The sequence below is a fragment of the Balaenoptera borealis genome (genome assembly GCF_965194805.1).
Source record: "Balaenoptera borealis genome assembly, chromosome: 9".
Lineage (NCBI taxonomy): Eukaryota > Metazoa > Chordata > Mammalia > Artiodactyla > Balaenopteridae > Balaenoptera > Balaenoptera borealis.
The window spans coordinates 53,354,674-53,375,904 of NC_138873.1; the positions used below are offsets into that span (position 1 = coordinate 53,354,674).

At 47.3% G+C, this 21,231-nt stretch overlaps 1 long non-coding RNA gene and 1 pseudogene across 2 annotated transcripts in view; one reads left to right on the forward strand and one right to left on the reverse strand.

The window, feature by feature from the left end:
- The window catches only part of LOC309634614, a 52,287-nt gene that overhangs the window by 10,930 nt on the left and 20,126 nt on the right, over positions 1 to 21,231 (forward strand). The window contains exon 3 of the long non-coding RNA XR_014248241.1: positions 13,798 to 16,398. This is a non-coding gene — a long non-coding RNA (uncharacterized lncRNA). The remainder of the gene's footprint in view (positions 1 to 13,797; positions 16,399 to 21,231) is intronic.
- Positions 9,703 to 11,185, reverse strand: LOC309634595 (receptor-binding cancer antigen expressed on SiSo cells pseudogene; annotated as a pseudogene). The gene has a single exon. The product of its transcript is annotated as a receptor-binding cancer antigen expressed on SiSo cells pseudogene (transcript).

A 21,231-nucleotide genomic window follows, 5' to 3' on the forward strand; every position in this document is an offset into this window, starting at 1 on the left:
AAGATGGTTAGATCACAGATGATGGGGCGTTAGGGCCCAGTGCACCTTAGCACTGATCTATTCCAGTTTCCTCATTATCTAGATGAGGAAATTGAGGTCCAGAGCCACACAGTGACTTCTCCAAAGTCCCTCAGCCCCTAGTGGTGGAGTTACTGGGAATATTATTTCCTATAAACCAACCCTAGAGTCAAGCAAGTCAATAAACCACAGCCCCAAGCTGCAGAAGGACCTTTCTTTTTTTTTTTCTTTTTAAAAATAAATTTATTTATTTTATTTATTTTTGGCTGCGTTGGGTCTTCGTTGCTGCGTGCGGGCTTTCTCTAGCTGTGGCGAGTGGGGGCTTCTCTTGTTGCGGAGCACGGGCTCTAGGCGCACGGGCTTCAGTAGTTGTGGCTCGCGGGCTCTAGAGCGCAGCCTCAGTAGTTGTGGCGCACGGGCCTAGTTGCTCCGCGGCATGTGGGATCCTCCCGGACCAGGGCTCTAACCTGTGTCCCCTGCATTGGCAGGCGGGTTCTTAACCACTGCGCCACTAGGGAAGCCCCAGAAGGACCTTTCTTAAAGGGCTAATTCCTGCTACTCACAGAACAGGGACAGGGTGGGGTTTGAGGTGTTAAAGGTAGTATGTTCAGAAACAAAAATAGGCACCAAGAATTATTGCAGACAAAGCCACTTGGAATTGAAGATATGGCCAGACATTGCTCAATTCTAGAAAAAGACTGAAAGAAACTTCCAGGTTGGGTAGAGAGGCCAGAGGAAGATCATTGCTAACATAAGCTCTGGTCGCACCTCAAGACTCTACAGGAGACTTTGGGCTCTGGATCAAAACAGGCCTATCTACCTAGAAACTCCAGAAGATTCTGGACCTGATCCAGGCCAACCAATACTTCCTAGGATAGCCCGCAGGCCCTGGGTCCGTCCTGGGAGTTAGGGTGCAGGTGGGCCCACAGCGAGCAGTCTCATGTTGGGACCCCACTGCCCAACTGCTTGGCCTGACTGAGACCCCACATGGAGAAGACCCAGTCCTGAGGGGGACACTGTCAGCAGTGGAGACCTTCAGGCCACCATGACATGTGCATCACAGGAGGATCTTCCTGCTCTGGACTATAGGAGCCGCTGACATTGTACCCAGCAGGCAGGAGCAAACCACTCCACCCCACCCACGCCAGGCACTTTGTCCTGGGTTTTCTTGGGAAGTGGCAGCTGTGGACGAACGCTTTCACTTTGGGTTTCTCCTCAGTTCACATTTCTGCCTGCTCCTCAAAGTCCTTGAAAAGGCAACCCAGCTCTTTCAAAGCACTTTTTTTTAGGGCCAGAAAATTCTAAGACATGTCAGTGACTGCCTGCTGTTGTCTTGAGTGTTTAAGACTTGATCTGGCCCGTCGTAGGAATGGACTTCTGCCCACAGAGGCTTCGTACTGCGTCTCCTACCACCCGGAGTATGTCTACGGGGTGTACGGGGCGGAGGCTAGTGCTTGGCTCTTGTTTCAAAGATTTTTTGGCAGTCTCACAGTGCAGCAACGTTTTCAGCAGTGACATTTGGGCTTCACCTGACAACGTGAATGACACGGTTTGAAAGTGAATGGTGCTTTAAATGAGGCATATACAGACTTCTCGGCCCTGGGATCTCTAGAAGGAGAGTTCCTCCCGAAAGGAATCTAACAGGAGATGATTATACAGCTTAAAGCGAGTCTCCTGAACAATACTTGCCATCTGATGTACACCGGATTTGGAGGTGAATCTCCTTGGGCTCAGGGCCCAGCTAGGAGGTGGTCTGAACCAGCCTGACCCAGGGGTGGACATAACCAGCCAAGCTTCACCTGTGCTGTGCTCCCTCAGCACGGAATTGTCCACTCGACTCACTAGCATAGGCCAAACGCAGAGCCCTGGAATGGGAAAGGCATGTTCCTGGCAGCCAGTGACTGGAAAGTGATCTCTGTGCACTAATTAGACCGAGCAGGACAGGGCTGTCATTAGTCTCCACTTTATAGATCAGGAAACAAAGGCATTGAAAGAGCAAGTAAGGCACCCACTGCCACAGGGCGAGTCAGCAGTAAACTGGGCCCAGGACACAAATTTTGTGCCTTCTGGGCCAGCATTCGGCTCTGCCTCGGCCTCTGTGGTCTCAGAGAAGATGTCTCCTGCTTTATCCATAGCAAGAGTTCTTTGTGGCACTCATTCCGTGAACCCTGCCCTAACACTCTCTGTTCTCCTCAGGTTTGCTCAACAGCCTGAGGCCCTGCCTTCCTCAGTCTCCCTTCACGCCACCCCTTGGCCGTCTCACGGGTTGTCCAGCTCCAAATGGCCTCTTACAGACTCGTCCCAGTTGGCCTCCCCACTCACTCCAGCACATCCACCAAGTGGTCCCCGTGCTCTCGGCCTTGGCCGTGGTGGCAACTTCCCCACACAGTGTGGCTCAGAAACACAGCCCTGACCTGGGGCTCCCAGGCTTGCTTCCTTCCCTTACTGCTTCTGTCACCCACACTGGTCTCTCTGGTTCCTTCCGCCACTCCCTGCATCCTCTTCCTCATCTCTTTCTCTGCCTGGAAAGCCCTCCTCTTCCTGTACCATCAAGGCTCTTTCAGGAATTCTAGGCCCCTCCCAACTCTTCAAGAACTCCTGTTTTTCCTTCTCTGCAATGTCTTCCTGTACTGCCTGAAGAAACATGGTGGTCTCTCCAGCTGCCATTTGCCCCCAAATCTGATTTGGCCTCAAATCTCTCACCAGTATCTCAAATTTTTATTTAAGGTGATGTGATAGGCAGAATTCTAAAATGACCCAAGATTGCCTGTTTCCCCACTTGCGTGCACACCCTGTGAATATGATGGATTTTACCTGTGTGATTAGATACGTTTAATGGCACATTTGACCTTAAGGGAGATTGTCCCAGTGGCCCTGACCTAATCATAACAGGGACCTCAGTCCTATAACCACAAGGAACTAAATTCTACTACCAACAAGAAAGTGCTAAAAGTGCCCTGTTTCCCCAGAGCCTCCAGACAAGAGTTCAGCTGAGCCAACACCTTGATTTCAACATTGTGTTACTCTGAGCAGAAGCCCAGGCATACTGTGCCAGCCTTCTGATTTATAGAATTTAACTGTGAAATAATAAATGGGTATTGTTTTCAGCTGGTAAATTGGTGGTAATTTGTTATGGAGCCACAGAAAACTAATACAGGTAAATATTTAATTGTGTTGGAGTTGTGGATTTTCCACATTTATCCTGGCACCAGAGTCTCAGGTCAGTAGCTACAGCCACAGTTGTGTTGATGTCAGCCTTAGACTGTAGACTCCCAGCAGGAGAGCCTGGCCACCTGGTTCCCTCTGAGCATAATTCAGCAATAAGGGGGATTCTTGGTTCTCAGCACTCTGCTGCCAGCTCCGAGGCAAAGATGAACTTGGCCTTCCTGCCCTCAGGGGCTTCTCATATAGTAATTGGACAATCACTGAAAGAGTCTAATACAAAGAAGATCAAGGCAAGGGAAATCACATCCAGTATGGGAAATCAAAAACTTATTAGAGGAAGTGACATTGGACCTGAGCCCTGAAGGCTGAGTGGTGTTTTACTTTAGGGATGGAAATAGGAAATTGAGTGAATTTTTAGAGAAATAGCGTGTTGGACATCTGACACATCAGGGGTAGTGTGAGTTAGGATAGAAACAGTATTCTGGGTCCCCAGTGTGTGAAGGCTCTTGAATTGTCAGGTGTAGTGTGTTTGGGTGATTTGGTGAGGAATTAGGGACCATGGAAAATTTGGAGGCTGGGGCGGGATAGAATCAAGATGGACTGAGTATGTAAGATGGATTAAAGTAGAGGCAGCTAGGAGATGGGGATTATTTGCAGACCATGAGAGGAGAAGAGGTAAAAGTTAATCAGAGCCTGCATCATGGCTCTGGCAGTAGGGACAGAAGGAAGGAGAGAATGTCGCAGTCACTGGGGAAGATAGAAATTCCACCAACAGAGCCACGAAATGAACATAGCATCCAGCACAGGTCCATCCATCAGTCCCGCCTTCCTCCACTCAGTCCAATATTTAAGATGTATTGTATGTCTCCTCTACCCAATAATCTGTCCCAGGTGCTGCCCCAAAGGCAAACGTCACTACATTTGAGGAAGTAGGAATGACTGTGCTACCAAGAGACAAATGGTAAGTCCTGTAAGAGAAGTGTGGCTCGAGAACTACAGGTTCAGGAGGGAGGAAGATGGCGCCCAGCTGCAGTCAGAGTCTTCAAGAAAGAAAGACGTGGAGTCACTGTTTAACTTGTAGGTGGCAAATTTAAAAGGAGAGGGGTCTTTGCATCTCTCCTCTAAACTACCAGTGAAACTTCACCTCATCCTGGTACACACACACACACACACACACACACACACACACACACGCATGCACGCACGCGGACACTCACTCAGCTGGAGCCTGCTGACTCGCGCCTCACAATGACAAACGTGGTGAAACAGTTATTCCTGCACATGCTCAGTTGGGTTGTTCTAGAAGACAACTGGGTAGCCCTTTGGGCCATTCCTTAGACACTGGCTTCCTCCAGCCACCTCCCTGACTGACTGCCCGAGCTGTGGTGGTTATCATGACCGTACAGGGTAAGAGACACACGACGTCGTTTTCGTTCAGCCATCACCAGACCAGCCGAGGGCCGACTAGGCCAGCAGGGCTCTTCCTCCTTCCCCCTCGGTTCTGGGTAAGCACACGTCTTCCACCCTTACTTTAAAGGCAGACAATTTGTTTTTATCATTTGCCAACACAGCTGAGGATGATTATTAATTAATCAAAAACACTGACTTTTAACTTCCCACGCTCTCTCCAGAGATGCTCCAGTGACAGCGTGCATCTGGACTTCAGAGCTGTGTAGATGGAAGTGGGCACCATGCAGCAAAGATTTGTTTTTTTCTGGTTTATTCTTTTTAAAACACAACTCTAGCTTAATCCCATTTAGCCAGTAAACTTGATTCTTAAGGTGGTCTCGTTCTGTGGGATTTTCTGCTGGTCTTTAGACAGCTTCCTTTGAAACCAGAAATGCTGTGTCAGGATTTCACAAAAAGGAAAATGTAAAGAGCACATTTTCTGTTCATCAAAAGCTCAAACCGAAGCACACGAGCAGCATGTTTCCATGAATAATGAAACACCGCTGCCCTCCTCTGCTGGCAATCTCATGTAGTGGTAGTGCCCACCAAATTCAAGGTCTCGGCAAGGAATACCTAACAGCTTCTGAGAGCCGGTTTGAAACGTTACAGTTGTAACATCACAGCAAAGGATGATCTGATTCAGTGGGCTGAGGTTTAAGCAACGGAGTCTTTTCCCCTGTTGTAAGATGGCGCTGCTGGGGGGCCAACCTCCCCTCTGAACTTGAGCTTTGTGGCGACACAGTGGTTTTCAGTGAAAAAAGAAAGGGGCGGCAGAAGATAGCTTGCCTCAAATTACACATCAAAGCTGAATGGCTACCTCTAGAGTGAGACGGGGTGCGCTTGGCTTCATCACTTGGCAGAGGCTAGAGTAAAATCTCCGACGCCTTTGTAGGAGCTGTACCGACGGATAGAAGATTTTAAGCAAAACCACACTTAGGAGGCAAGTGGGCTTCCCTTCCACTTAGTGAGGGCCACGTCTTCAGAATCTCAAATACCTGCAAGGAGTGTGTTGTCTTGTAAATGCAGCGGTGCCAGCTTGGGAAAGGTGTTTTGTGAAATGTGGAGCAAGGACTCCCCCTCCCGCCCCCGTGTGATTGTGCTTCCCTTCCCCATCCTCGGTGACCTATGTTCCCAAAGCCCCCAGCTCCTTTAAGACAACTCCTGGAAGCTGTCTTGCCAGTGCTCAAACCGTCCCGGCTTTGTCTCTTCTCTTTGCTCTCCTGCCACCTGTCTTTCTGTCCTTGTCATTGTCCCTTAGCATCTCCACTGGAGGTGTGCAAGGGAAATAGAAGGAGAGAAAAACTCCACCTTGCCACAGTCCATTTGCTTCTTGTCAACAGCTCTGCTAAAAGGCAGAAGAGGAAGCTATTGCCCAAGATAAGAGTTTAGATAAGGTTTGGGGATTATCTGTAAAATTCACTTATTTGTGGTTACCCTCCCGATCACCTGAGGATAATGGGGGGGGGGTGTCTTTATCAAGCACCTGTTTTTAGGAAGTTAAGAGCAAAATTCTTCAGTCATTTCTAAGAGCTGGTCAAAATAACTCGAGATAAAACTAGCATACCTACTTTATACCTTGTTGACATAAAACTAGCAAGCAGCTAAATATCCACTCCATTGTTTAGCTCTCTGAAGCCAACTGACTTTGAAAGTGGAGAATTTCCTATCTCTTGTTAGTCGGGGAAAGAATTTAACTCATTGTCGGGTTAATAGGGGTCCCTGACAGCCCTGCAGTTCTTTTGAATGGCTGGGAAGAAGTAAATTGAATAGATAAGTGAGGGTCTTTGATTACAAGTAATAGAAAACAACTGAAACTAATTTAAGCCAAAAAGGTCAATTTATTATAAAGACTCAGCAGAGGATCTCATGAGACCCAAGGACCAGGCCTCTGCAAAGGGCTGGGGCTGAGGCCTGGAAGGCTTTAGTATTCTTGGTCCATCTCTCACCACCCACCTCCCCTTTAAAAAAAGCTATCCATCCTCTTCAGTTCTCTCATTTATACCTTAACCCCCCCTTGTCCTTCCCCTTGCCCCCCATACACAGGGTAAAGAAAACAGAACTGACCCAGGATCCCAAATTTCCACTTTCACAGGGTCAACCAGCAAAGAAACAAAGACCACTCTCTCTCTCTCTCTCTTTTTTTTTTTTTTTTTTGCAGCACGGCATGTGGGATCTTAGTTCCCTGACCAGGGATTGAACTTGCACCCCTTGCGTTGGAAGCACAGAGATTTAACCAGTGGACCTCCAGGGAAGTCCCCAAAGACCACTCTCTTTTGGCACTAGTTTAAAATTCTCAAGAAAGAGCATCTGATTGGTCCAGCTTGAGAGCTGTATCCGCCTCTTGCCCAATCAGCTCTGACGGGAGGGTGGGGTCGTGGGTATAAATATGGCTTCTGGGTCAGAGAGAGCCAGTGCTCAGAAAAAGTGTGTGGGTGATGGGATAGGATCACTCAACATTTAGTAATCCAACAAAAGAAAAGGGCCATGGTACCTGTTCCCCTCATACAATCTGGAGAAAAACCTGCACATGTAGGAAAACAGACAATTAAAATCATTTAGTGCTAATTACTGTGAGGATAAAAACCCTGATTAGAATGAGCTCTTAGGAAATAACCAAAACGGCCCATCTTCAGTTGAATAGATAAATACATTAAGGATGGGCATAAAATGGAACCCACAACACAGTGGTGAAAACTAATGAGCTACAGCTACACAGTTTCGTATGGATGAATCTTGAAAGTATAACGATGCATGAAAAAAGCAAGGCACAGAAAAATGCATCCAGATGTTTTTACTTACGAGGTTCAGAAACATGCAAAATTGGACAGTATATTAGAATGTAGTCTTACTTATGTGTATGGTAAACTATAAAGAAAAAAAGAGAGAATGATAGACTAAATTAAGTGTAAGCTCACTTATGTGGTAGAGAATGAAAATGTGCTCAGGAACAGATAAACACGGAGCTTCAAACAGGTTGGTAATGTTCTATTTCTTAAGCTGAGTGGTAGATGTGACAGTATTAACTTTATTATGATTTAATCTATACTTACGTACTGTTTTTGTTCGTATGATATACTTTGTAATTAAAAATATATATAACTGAACGCCATTATGCAAGAATTCTAAGGAAGCCATTTCCCTGTCCTGGGTGATGGCCCACAGTATTGTGCTCACCTGATCAGGGGACGATGGTGAATAATTCAGTTTGTCAAGTGGTTTTCTGGTTTCTATCCATGTGACAACCACCCTGACAAGGAAAGTGTCTGGGGTGGCCCATCAGCACTGTGACCTGGAAAGTGCCTGAGGTACAGCCAGGCTTTTCTTGGGTCCTTTGTCCTGATGTCAAAGCAATTACTCATGTCTACTCCCAGCTCAAATGTCCCAGCCATCTCTACCCAAGAAAGCTACCTACCTGTGTGTGAGCATTCCCATCAAAACACGATGACAAACTGGCAGTTTCTTAAAAGGTTAGACATAGAACTACCATATGGCCCAGCAATTCTCTTCCTGGTATATATCCAACAGAATTGGATAGATACTTGCACACCCATATTCATAGCATCATTATTCACAGTAGCCAAAAGGTGGAAACAACACAAGTGTCCATGAACAGGTGAATGGATAAAGAGATATGGTTCATCCATACAGTGGAATATTATTCAGCCATGAAAAGGAATGAAGTTCTCACACACGCTACACATGGATGAAGCCTGGAAACATTATGCTTAGTGAAATAAGTCAGACACAGAAGGATAAATATTGTATGATGCCACTTATACAAGATACTTGGCACAGGCAAACTCATAGAGGCAGAAAGTAGAATGGTGGTTACCAAGGGCTGGGAGGAGGGGAAAGGAGGAGTTATTCAACGGGTACAGAGTTTTTGTTGGGGATGATGAAAAAGTTTGGGTGTAGATAGCATGGTGGTTACACAACATTATGAATATTTTTTTTTGTTCTTTTAAAAAATTTATTTATTTTATTTATTTATTTTTGGCAGCGTTGGGTCTTTGTTGCTGTGTGTGGGCTTTCTCTAGTTGGAGCGAGTGGCGGCTACTCTTCATTGAGGTGTGCGGGCTTCTCATTACGGTGGCTTCTCGTTGCGGAGCACAGGTTCTAGGCGCGTGTGCTTCAGTAATTGTGGCACTCAGGCTTCAGTAGTTGTGGCTCGCAGGCTCTAGAGTGCAGGCTCAGTAGTTGTGGTGCATGGGCTTAGTTGCTCTGCAGCATGTGGGATCTTCCCAGACCAGGGCTCGAACCCACGTCCCCTGCATTGGCAGGCAGATTCTTAACCAGTGCGCCACCAGGGAAGCCCAACATTATATTTTTAATACCACTGAATTGTACACTTACAAATGGTTAAGATGATAAACATTACATTTTGTGTATTTTACTGCAGTTTTTAAATAATTACAGAGCACTGGGAAAGACATATACCTGGATGGAGAAAAATGATACAGGGCGGGGGAGTGGGGGAGATAGATAAGTGCACAACATCCTTTTTCCCTTCCTAGATTCTTTCCTAAATTATCTAAACATCACTTTATTTCCAGTCGAGTCCTGCAGCCTGGGACCATCATTTCCAGCAATATTCTCAATGCAGCAAAATGAGAACTTATGTATGCCTCAGGGAGTGTGATATCGTGGGGGTCCCCTCTGTGGGGGAAACAAGTCCATGGGTCCAGGGCTAAGCCCCCAACTTCCTCCTGCCTGGAAGGTAGAGGTGGGCCGGGGAGGGGTGGTGGGAGGCCCGAGGTGGAGCCTACTTCAGAGGCCTGAACACAGCTCTGCGTTCCCAACGCGTCAACGCTGCGTTTGGCGGCTGGTTGTTCAGTGTTTCGGAGGAAGAGAAGGAGAAGGAAAGATGTGTGTGGTTAAGCCCATCTTCTGTTTTCTTTTCGTTTGCTGGGATCAAGTGGTTGCCTCTGACATGGAGAATGTCCTTCTTTGTTTAAACAGCAAAGATCATCCATCCCCAGATCCAAAGAATGATGGGTAGGTTAGGAGCTGGGCTGTAAGTAACAACATACAGCTGGAGGAGGCTGTGCTAAAAAGGGACCCCTGGAGGGAGCTGGGCCTTACCCAGGGACCCAGGCCACGCCGTGACCTCCGAGGGCTCTGGGCACTGAGGCCTTTGTGAGCCCCTCCCACCATAATAATATCAATATTAAAATATTTAAAATATAACTTTAAATACTTCAACCTTTATTCCTCTTTTAGACAAAATTTAGTTGATTTTTGTGGGCCCTAAAAATTTCATTTGTTTTGAATGTGAGAAAAAACGTTAAAGTTTCATAGGCCCTCACAGGTATCTCTGCCCTAACACTATGTCTCCTGTGTGTAACCTGGAAGGGCCTGGGGCACACCTTCTTTTTTTTTTTTTTTTTTTTTTTGAATATTTAAAATGATTTATTTTATCATTATGCACATTGAAGGAAAGCATTATAGACAGCAGAGTTCTTTCCCACCATAAAATTTACACCCATTTAATTAGCTAGAAACACTAGCTTGAAGAGGTACTGATATATTCCATTTGTAATAATCCCTCTACAGCAAACAATTGTCTTACAGTTGGAACATGTTGAAGAAAATATTGTCTCACAAGTCTTTTTTGTTCTTTGAGTCTCAGTCACCAAGAGTTCAAGGGACTTTGAGAGAATCCTGGTGTCCTGGATGGCCTGATGAACGCATGAAAATCAAGCAGTGTATTTGTATTCTGAAAATACTCTTAGCTCCATACAAATGTTGCTTGGGTTGTGGACCTCACATTTCTCCCACTGGCACTGTGCATCTGAAGGACATTTTGTTATGGAAGTTTCACACCAATTTTGTTTTGTTGCTTCTTCATTAGCCGCTGTGCTTCCTTTCCCATTTTCTTCCTTTGTTGTTCCGCTGCTCTCTTTTCTCTGTCTGCTATCTTCTGCTGCCTCAGAACTTCTTCGGCTTGCCAGGCCGCATCTTCTTCTTCTTCCCATGCATTGGTATTTTCCTGACAGGTATCCAAGTCACCTCATTCAGGAGATTGATGAATAAAAGGCATATCTTGTGTAGCTGCTAGTCTACTAGAGAAACCTGTGCTACCGTCTGGGATGCCAGAATTGAATGGTTCTCTCTTCTTAATAATGATTTTCTGGGTTTTCCTTATAGTTGGTGTCATGTCCTTAAAATAGTCAGGTTCCAGTTGTTCTAAAGCATTGTGCTGTGTTGCCACATTCCCATTCCCTCCTTCAATCTTTACACTTGTGGGTGCCTCTTCATCCCGGGAAGCCCACTCTTCAACATCTGTCCGCTTAGGAACTGATGAATAATCAACTGTAGTTGGCAAGGTTATTTGGTCTCCACTTAATTTCCATCCTCTGCCAGGTCTGCATATTAATCTCTTTAGGAATGAGAATACTGTTGCTAGGCAGGTACAAACTTTAAATAACCGAAACTGTGTGATAGCCATGGTGGGAATCAAAACCCTCAGCGCTTTTGGACAAATGACATCTCTAGGAAATCAACAGGAATGACAGCTTGGCTATGTCAAGTGAAAAAGATTCACCCACTGTACAGATGCGGAAAACAACAGGAGCGTTTTCAGGTTACACAATCCGACGCCATATGTACGGCGTTTGGTGAAAACGCTCTCAATTGCTCCAAGTGGGTGCCGAGTGGACTGGGATTTGGATTTTAGAAAAATCTGCTTGGGAAGGAGCAAGGCCTGCCCCTCCCCGTCCCCGCCCACCCAGCGGAGGCTCCGAGCTGCCGCGGGCCGCGCGCGCACACCCACACCTTCTTATAGGCCTTATTCTTCTGGGGTAGGAAGGGACTTTGAGGTCATCTGTGCCACCTCCCATGCAGGCAGAATCCCAGTAAGGCATCCTCCAGGTGGGGTCCAAGCAGTCCCTCTAAGTATGAGCAAGTTCTTTATATTGAGCCCTTGAGCGAAAACCTGCAGCCCTGTAACTTTAACCAGCTGCTCCTAATTCCACTTAACTGGACCAACACAGAGCAAGTTTTAAGTCCTTTAAATATTTGAAGACAACTCTCATGTGTCATCTCTACCCCCAACCCAAGTCCTCTGCTCCAGACCTTGTGTGACAGGATCTATACACTCTCACTTTCTGAGCACCCTCCTTTGGACAAGGACCAGTGCCCCCCCAGATGTGGTCTGATCTGACCACACCTGTTCCTTCTGCTATAATGTCAGCCTTCTACTAGTGTCACTTATTAGTAATAGATCACACAGTTGGCATATACTAACCCTGTGTTCAGTTACACCACATGGGTCTTTGTTCCCTCCCAAGCTGAAGTTAAGCCAGTCTATCCCAGTCTCTACTGGAGCCATTGATCTTTTCAGCATGGAGACATAGCGTGTCCTCTTTGACTTGAGTCATGATGATCTGTCAAGATCCTTATTCTGTCTTCCAGGACAAAGGCTGTCCTTTCCATGCTTGGCTCTCTACAGATTTGACAAACATGCTTTCTTGGTCTTCATCCTGAATATGGTAGGGACCAAAAATTCTATTTTCAAATTTGCCAGTTTTTTACTGTTACTGAAGTTTGGGTCCGAACCCTGACAGAGTTGAAACCAAGAAATTTCCATTTTGATTTTGTGAGTGATTTTTGCATTCTAGGGAGGAAGGAAATTAGCTCTTGGAGTTAATTTGTCCTTTTGTTCTGGAAGGAACGCTTTGATGAGGCTTTCTTTTCTTTTCTTTTCTTTGTAAGTCATCAGGTATAAGGCTAGATGTTATGGGACAACCTTCCAGGAGAGATGACCTATCCTGGTCACATGTGATGGAGCAGTGCTTTAGTGAGAAAAAGGTAAAGGAAAAGGTAGTGGTGATGAGGAAGGCCAGTGGCATGTGGGGCTGCTGATACCTACTTGAAGTTTCTTTTTCTGCTCTGTAATTCCCTGGTGTTAGGCTAGAGTCCTCAGTAGATGCTGTTAAACTGTTGCTGTTTTCACTGTGCTTTGGAGAACTGTGAGGGTCCTTGGGGGAAAGAGAGGCAGCTGGTGCTGACCAGGAGAAGCAGGAGTGAGAGACAATAAGAAATAACCAGGATGACTCTGGGGACAAGGACATACTCCTAGGGAGTCCCCAACCGGTGAGAGGAGGAATGGGGACATAGCTGGATTTTCTGATATGGTTACTCGGGAGAGGGTGGCCTGCGAGGGCTGGAGAACATGGGATGTCCAGGCTACACGCACTCAGCCACAGGAGGAAGTCTTTCAGACGCAGTCAATTTAACATTTAATATTAGCATGTAAGTAACATGCTCTGGGTGCGGACTCATACCTGGGGGATTCAACCAGCCCAACAGCCCTCTAGCTGTCCTACCCAATTGTCTTCATCTTTATTTTCTGTAGATTGTTGGGGTTTCTCTTTAATTACAAAAGTTATCTGTACTCCTCATGAAAATCCAAATGATGCAGAAGCCCATGGGAGAACATTTTGTCAAGTGTTATGTTAAAATCAAGATGCACCAGGCCTGTGGCATTTGCCAGATCTCTTTGGCAGGGAGGTGCTTGTTGGCTTGGTATGCTGTCTGCCTTCTTGTTGGCCCTGGCTCCCGCTCCCAGCTCTAGAATGTGGTCCTGAGGTCCATGATCATAAGCATCCTGAATGAGCGGGATGTGGGCAGACACTTGAACTAGTAGGAGAATCACATTTGCTCTTAGGTTCCTCAAGGTGGTGTTGTTCCTTAGCAATAGTATTTGAGGGCCTAGCTAGGGTTTTATGAGTGGCAATGGAAATAGCATCTAGAAGAATATTCTGTTACTGTATATGGTAAAATGTAGACTTTTAAATTTCTACACAAAGGTAGTAGAGATCTGTTGCTTTTAACTGCCTTATATCCTTTCCCTCTTCTTTTGCAAATAGCACCCCAGTTTTCTTTTGGGGAACCACTCCTTTCCCATACTTGACCCCAGTAGTCTGTGAGGGGCCACCCCTACACCCTGGCTCTTTGGATGAGCGTGTGACCTAGGCCTGAACAAGAGTGACGTGTCCTCCTATCACAGTGACTTCAGAGAGGGTCAAGCGGTCCAGTGGGCCAGCCATGGTCAATCCCAGGACTTTCTGCTTGTGTTATCAATAAAGAAAGGCTCTCCACCTGCAGAGCTGCTCCACTGGGGGAAGTCAGCCTGAATTCAAGTGGCCACCTTTGTCCCCACAGATGAGCCCTGAGCCAGGCTGAGAGATGGAGAAACTCAGGTGCCAATGACCTCGTTTGCTCACAGGAGTCCAGCTGTATCTGAAGCCATCCCTGAAATTCTCCATCTAAACCAACTTGAATGGAGTTTCTGTCACTGACAACTAAGAGGCCAGAATAAGGTATCCTTTTGACAACTAAAAAGTATCTACTTGGAGAAAATAACTGGATTGGTAGTTGTATTTTGTTTTTTCTATATTGAATGTATCAATTATTAGATATATGAATGTATGAGTGGAAGAGATCAAATGAGGCTGTTTTTAATTATTGTACAAGCAATATTTGGAGTTTCTTAAGTTCATGAGAGTTTTATAATACTCAGGCAACAATCGGGCAAGGTAAACACGAGGGAAGGTGATTCCCATGCAGTGTCCAAATTATTGGAAAAACATCTTCAATTCTTTAGTTTATGACAAGTTAAGACAACTATCCCCATCAACTCCTTAGTTCAAACTACAAAAATGGAGGAGAAAGGAAGTATAACAGATGGAGTGCATGACATTAAATGCAATTAAATGCATTAAAGGCAGTTTTGGGGAACACTGCCTTTCCTCACAGAATGGACACAGCACCACCAGTTCTTGTCTGGTTTAGATGCTGTCCACTCACAGCAGGTGACTGGCAGGCCAGTGCCACATTCAGTCTATCATTTTTTCCTGGACTTCTGGGGAAATGCCTTTTTTGATGTGTGTGTATAAGTGTGATTTTCTTAAGTCTTTGTTGACTGACAGGTATGATCCAGACATCAGACGAAGAGACAGGGAAGCCTACATCAGGTATGATATGGAGTCCTTGTGTGGCCTTGAAAAAGCCACTTAACTTCCTGGCCTCAGTTTCCCTGTCTGCAAAACAAGGCTCATAATCCAAATCTAGATGCCTCCCTGGGCTGCTGTGTGCATTAATTACTATTTATCGGGCAAGTGGAAGATGAGCTGTGTTAATTATTATTATCATTTCCGGGTCTTTCAGCCAAGTTGAAGCCAAGCCCTTGCCTTGTTTTTAGTTCCTGAGATCTGACAAGGTATAGCCCCAGGTGGTGAGAAGGGCCATAAATCAAGGCTAATCAGCAGATTTATGCATATCTCACCACAAGGGACTGGCCCCGGGAGGCTCTGCCAGCCACAGGCTTTGGTTCTGGAGTTCCAGGGCAGCCCAGAGACCCACAGGCTTTACTAGAACCTCGTTCGAACAGAGCAAGAGTTGTGAGGCTGCATCCACACTCCTGTCCCTCGCCTCTTTGTGTACCTGCCATTTAATTTACTAAGGAGTCTGGAGATCAATAAGAGACGCTCACCCTGTCATTAGACAAGGCCCTAAATTGCAAGTTACAGGTGGAGAAGCTTCAGAAGTGTGGTGATCACTCATGAAGAAAGATGACTAATCGCTTTCTTCTGGTCACTTATTTGGCTGATGACTTCGGTTTCTACTCTCTAAGTACAACAGTTATCAGATTTCCATGTAAATAGGTAGCTGACAATTGGCACATCCAGCTTCACTGACTACGCTTGTGGGTTCACCTAGTCCCAGATGCCTCGTTTTGCTTTTCCCAGCGTCATTTAAAGTTCAGGGCACGGGTGAAGGAGAGAAAGCTCACCTCACCCCACCCCACCTGCTGCCATCTGCATCCCCACTCAGGATCACTGCCGAGTGTCTGGGAGACACTGCACTTTTAACCCTTTGCAGGGAGGTTAATCTCACATCCAGTGCAAGTTGGATAAACAGTACCAGCCAGTTTGGGTCTTGGCCACGTGCAGAACCCTGGAGTTTAGAAAATGAGGCCCAAATCCATGAGCATTCTGAAGAGGAGAAGGGGTGAAGCTAACCGTCCAGGGCACAGATGCCACCTATATCCTGTATCATCGCACTTGGCAGGGGCTGGAACAATCTGATTTTAGGGAAATCCTAAGCCCCCTGGTGAAGCACCATGCTTACCCGCCAAGGACTGAATCCCATCGTCCAAGTGCAGATCACGTCCCTGCCTGTGTGCTTGACATCCTCATCAAGGGACATACCCACATCTATTTGCACTGATTCATAACCGTCTCCTTCCAAATTTAGTTCTTGATGTGGATACCATCCCCCCACCCTTCACCCCACAGGCCCCGGCCCTCACTTTCCCCAGCTCTGCAATCCCCTGGCAGACGGGCAGGTCCCGCCTGGCTCTTCTGTCTGCTCAGCACAGCAGGCAGACGGCAGGGATAGTGGTGAGTGCTAGTTAACTAATTAACGATTATAAAGCACTTTGAAAACGTAAAGAACTAGATAAATGCCAAGTGTTATTGTTATTAATGATGAAGAGGCTGTTTAGTCATCCTTTGCCTTGAACTCAGCTCACTGCCCCCACTGTGGCCGCAGGCTGATCTGTGAACTAGGATGAGAACCCTCCTCCTCTCTGCAGGCGCTGTTTCACACTGAGTCAGTGACCAAGGTGAAGGGCAGGGGCCAGGAAACCTCTCCTCGTCTCCCACCTGCTCTCGAAGCACTGCCTGCTTTGCGGCTGTCATGCTAACATTTACCGAAAGCCAGGCTCTGAAACTGCCGCTCTGTTTCCCATTCACCTGTTTGGTAAGTTCGCTGATGTTTATTTGATTTCTTGATTACGGCGATTAGAACGTCTCTGTGTGAGGACAGGATGGAGCCCAGAGTGAAGCCCTACTTTCCATTTAGCGGATGGACTCACTTGTTCACGTGATCTGATCATTCTCTCTTTTACGTATTTTTAGGCCTGAACTCTTTTCTAGATGCTCCTATGTACACGTGCTCATTGACAGAGTAGCTCTGTGTGCTGGGGAAGGCAGATGTTGTTTTCCCCATTTTACAGACATTAAGGCCCCAGGGCATCTAGAACCTGGTGACAGGGCCAGGGGTGCACCCAGCTCTCCTGAGCCCCAGACAGAGCAGTGCCCTCCAACACGGGCAGTGATTGCAGCAGACTCCAGACACCTGGCAGGATATGCCAGAAGACGTCGAAGAGGCTCCCTGATACATTTGCCCGAGGCAAACCCTCTCAGGAGCACCTGGTGTCTGGGTGCTGACCGAAGCCCCAGCACCGTCCTGCCTGAGGCTTGTGATCCCAGAATCTGACATCCCATAGAACGGCAGGGCCGGAGAGATCTCAGAATCCGTCCGTGTAATGCCCTCCCTTCACAGACGACGAATCTGAGGTCCAGTCAAACTACTGGTCCAAGATGACAGAGCCGGTTAGGGAATGAGGCTTGAGGCTGGCCTTCCCACTCTGCAGCCTGGCTTCTTCCTCAATAGCCGTTTGTAGTTCAGGGTGGTGAGGTTTCAGGTGATGTCATGTTCTTTGTACTTTTCTGTATTTTCCAAAATTTCCTTCTGAAATGATAGAAGTAATCTGAAAACAAATGATTGCTCTATGTGAATAAATGCAAATATGGAGTGCTGCATTTCTTTTCCCCAAGCACAGAACTCTTCTTGGATCGGTAGATGTTCTTTCAGCGGAGGCTCAGAGGGTGCAGACATTGCTGGTTATCTTAGCCCTTTGGGCTGCTATAACAAAATACCACAGTCTGGGTGGCTTATAAACACCAGAAATATATGGCTCCCAATGGTGGAGGCTGAAAGTCTGAGATCAGGGTGCCCACACAGTCGGGTGAGGGCTATCCTCCAGTTTGAAGACTTCTCTTTGGGTCCTCACATGGCGGAAGGGCCTGGGGGCTGTGTGGAGGCCCCTTTTTATTTTTATTATTATTTTTTAAAAATTAATTTAATTAATTTTATTTATTTTGGACTGTGTTGGGTCTTCGTTGCTGTGCGCGGGCTTTCTCTAGTTGCCACGAGCGGGGCTACTCTTTGTTGTGGTGTGTGGGCTTCTCATTACGCTGGCCTCCCTTGTGGAGCACGGGCTGTAGGCATGAAGGCTTCAGTAGTTGTGGCGCGTGGGCTCAGTAGTTGTGGTTCGTGAGCTCCAGAGCGCAGGCTCAGTAGTTGTGGCGCACGGACTCAGTTGCTCTGCGGCATGTGGGATCTTCCCGGCCCAGGGCTCGAACCTGTGTCCCCTGCACTGGCAGGCGGGCTCCCAACCACTGCGGGAGGCCCCTTTTTAAAGAGCACTAATCCCATTCATGAGGACTCCACCCTCATGATCGAAGCACCTCCCAATCCTAACACATTGCCCTGGGCATTAGGATTTCAACATATGAATTTGGGAGCACACAAACCTTCAAACCATTGCACTGGTTGTCTTCTCCCAGCTTAGTTCCCCAAAGGAGGCATCTCAACAGACCTACTACTTGGTTCTAGGTCTAAACCTTCAAAGGTGGGGCTGTGTGGCCTGGGGGATGGGAGGGACGGTTGATCTGATCCTACAGCCGGGGGTGCAGCCTCTCCTGATGGGGCCACTGCTGCTGTGAGGACAGCCTCAGAAACCATTTGAAAGGCCCCTCGGTGACTCTGAGATCCAGCTAACACCACACACTGTGCGCGCTTCTGACCAAGCTCTGTGGCCTAGTGCTGTGGGCTGAGGTGCTGTGGGATTTCTTTTATTAAATAGTGAGTTTATTACATAGCTCCGTTTTTTAAAATTGCAGCTTCAGAATACATTGAAGGTCAAATGTGAATCGAGAATGCAGGCCTGGCCTGGAGTGGAGCTAGAAAGCAGAGCAAAACCCAGCAAAGCCTCGGGTTCCACCCTCTCCTGCCCCCTCTCAGTTCAGAGCAGCCCCGTGAGTGAGGCCACGGCCCTGCTCACAGGGCTGTGACAGCAGAGTCGATTCTCCTCATGTACTTTTCAGCAGATGCTTTATCCTGAAGGATTCAGGAGCATCTGGAGAGAGCAGAGGAGAGACAGCATCCAGAGGAGAGACGCCAGCGGTGAGGCTGACTCCGGAAGAGGCATCCAACCCACTGGTCATGGGGAAAGTAAGGCAAGCACATCCCAGAAAAATCACCCCCACCCCACCTTGGAGTTTTCTGGCATGAGCTATAGCATAATTCACATGGCCAAGTGATACAAAAGAAAATTAGCTTCTCAAATCTAGAATCATCACTCAGCACAGCCATCCCTCTCTTCCTTTTTCGGCAGAGCTAACATGAATGGAGCGCTTATGGCATGTCGGGCACGATTACATACAGTCTCTCATTTAACCCTCACATCAGCTGAGGAGCTCACTTTTGCAGATGAGGAAGCTAAGGCACAGAGAGGTTAAGTGGCCTGCCCAAGGACACACAGCTAGTATGTGGTAGAACAGGGATTTGAATTGTGTCATCCAGTCTCCAAAGCCCAGGCTTCCATCTCTTTGGTATTTAGAGGCCACAGTCCCATCCACATCTCTGTAATTAGAGGTTTCAGTGGAAGTAGAAAATATTTCGGGATCTCTTATGGTGAAAGAATTGCCCAAGAGGTGTTAGGAAGGCCGAGGGGCCAGTTGAGTCACCTGATGGGGGATTTCTTCCCAGGGATGGTGCTCTTGGTGAAAGAAGGAAGCACACAGAGGAGCTTTGCGGCTGAAGAACAGGATCTGGGTGGGCGTCTGTGTGGAGCCGCCATGCTCAGGACACAGAAAGCCAGGCTGGCTCGGCTCGGAGAGAGGCTCGCGCAGAATGACGTTAGTTGCCCGTGCTTTGAACCCCTCAACGCCATTTCCACTTCCATCAAAATCCACTTACGGACACTGCTTTAGTCAGTTGGACTTTACAAGCATCAAGGCATAGATGCTGGAAAGAAGGGATTTCTGAAATGCTACCACATGTTTGAAAGGTTGTGTGCAGGCTGTTGTGTCGTGTTTGGCTGGACCTGGCCGACTCCCGCCCCCCAGCAATATTTAACAAGCACCTTCCAGAAGACGCAGCTCTGCATAACCTGTGCTAGGAATTTGGGCCTCTGCCCTGAATATTGGTCCTATTTCACATGTACCTCATCAACCTGATAACATTCCTGGCAGCTGAAGAGTCATGTTGGTGGAGTGTGCAGGGCAGGGAAGCTCAGAAACACAGGACCACAGGAATTACCTACAGAAAGGCTTTCATCCGAGCATCTCAAAGCACCGCCGGACAGTAATTAATCCTCACAGCACCTGTGCTCGGAAGGTGAGTGATCACCTAGTTTTTATAGATTGGGAGGCACATGGTGCTGTTAAAGGACTTTCGTCGGAAGGTGAGTGATCACCTAGTTTTTATAGATTGGGAGGCACATGGTGCTGTTAAAGGACTTTCGTCAGGCAGCGCCTCCCTCGAGAAGCTGAGACTGGGTGGTGGGGCAATCCTACCTGTGAAGTGGGGGAGAGGCAGAGAGGGTGGCTCAGTGGGTGGAAGCCAGGCCCGTGTCACCTGGCCACCTTTCCCTCCCCAGGACACACATTCCCCAGTGCACACTTACTGTGGCTGCGAGCGGGGGAGAGGGGGTTAAGAAGATTCTCAGAGATTCAAGAAACCAAAGGCGGGGTGAGGAGTAGAAGAGAAAGAGAATGAAAAGCAAAAAATAGAGCAGGAGGAGGTTAGAGGTTCTCTCTGACTTCCTGTAAGTATAATCCGACTGGCCACATGTGAGGGAAACCAAATGTCATGTGAAGCAGTGAAATTGTCACCCTCAGGAGGTGGGCCTTGTTGGGCAAAAGGTCAGAATAATCCCTTCTCTAGCAAAGCAGAAGTCCCAATGCTATTTTTGGAAACTCCTAGAATTTGCCACCACGACAGGGTATGAGAAGAGCCACAGTTACAGTTCATCACCCTGCAGTGCAGCGTCACCCTTCTCTCCACTGTGGCCGATAGGCTTCTGAGAAGTGATCAGAACAGATGTGAGTAAAGTGCATCACACCTCGAGCACGCTGGGGCTCCTCGTGGTTACAGGACTTGGCGGGGAGGATCAGGGCAAACAAGTCATGACCCCCCTGAGCAGCGGTTGGAAATGTGGGCTTTTTAGTTCTGCTGAGCTGAGCTCCAATCCCAGCCCCACCTCCCGCCATAGCTGGGTCACCTGGGTAAACGGCTTGATCTCTTTGAGCCTCATTTTCCTCATCTGTTAATTGGGGCTAGTCATGCCCTCCCTCCTGGGATGGTTGGAAGAGTTAAATGCAATAATACTAGTTCCTAATAAGCATTCAATGAACAGCAGCTGTTATTATGTTCTTACATTTTACATATTGGTTTGTCTTTACTAAAAGGACACCTCCTGTAGATGACAGGAGCGAATGTGAGCACTGTTTCTTTAGGGTTCTAAAACACACCATTCCTCCAAGCTGGTTCAGAGTGCCTCTACATTCCAAGTCTATGAAACATGACTGACTTTGCTTGGCCTAGAACACCCTGGCTTTTCATTCCCTTGGGACGAGCATGGACCAAGTTGACAGCCGGAACTGTCTGGGGGCTGATCCATCCTGTCATCTGAAAACACTCCCGTGGTCTTTCAAGAGGACCAGCATTATTTCTCTTCTAACA